This window comes from Calidris pugnax, unplaced genomic scaffold (genome assembly GCF_001431845.1).
Source record: "Calidris pugnax isolate Ruff unplaced genomic scaffold, ASM143184v1 scaffold335, whole genome shotgun sequence".
Lineage (NCBI taxonomy): Eukaryota > Metazoa > Chordata > Aves > Charadriiformes > Scolopacidae > Calidris > Calidris pugnax.
In genome coordinates, this window is record NW_015091148.1 from 1,289,185 (window position 1) to 1,289,617 (window position 433).

The 433-nt window shown below is 78.8% G+C and overlaps 1 protein-coding gene across 1 annotated transcript in view; it reads left to right on the forward strand.

Moving 5' to 3' along the window:
- The first annotated feature begins 38 nt into the window (after window positions 1–38).
- The window catches only part of OSBPL7 (oxysterol binding protein like 7), a 6,882-nt gene continuing 6,487 nt past the window's right edge, over window positions 39–433 (forward strand). Inside the window, exon 1 of the mRNA XM_014958928.1 lies at window positions 39–91. The gene's annotated coding sequence lies outside the window, so the exon portion shown is untranslated. The remainder of the gene's footprint in view (window positions 92–433) is intronic.

A 433-nucleotide genomic window follows, 5' to 3' on the forward strand; every position in this document is an offset into this window, starting at 1 on the left:
CCCGCCGCCTCCGCCTCCTTCCGTGTTCCGGTTCCTGCAGCCGCCGGGCAGGATGCGACCGGCCCCCGCCGCCCGCCCGCCGCCCGCGCAGGTGAGCACCGGGGACCCGGCCCCCGGGGGGGTGCGAGCTCCGTCCCGGGGGAGGGTGTGTGTGTGTGGGGGGGACGACACCGGCCCCGCTTCCACCCCGCCGCCCCCCACCACCGGATCCGGTCCCCGCTGCTCTGGGGAGGGACGGGAGGGGGGTGACACCTGTGTGGGGACACGGGGATGGGCTTTGTGCCCCCCCGGTTCCAGCTCGGTGGGGGCAGCTGGGGACCCCCGGGGAGCTCAGCTCCGCTCCCGGGGGAGGGGGGTGTCGGTCCGGCAGCACCCGGGGGTGCTCCCCTCGCTGCCAAGGTTGGGGGGTGCCGGGGGAACCCCCCCCCCCCGG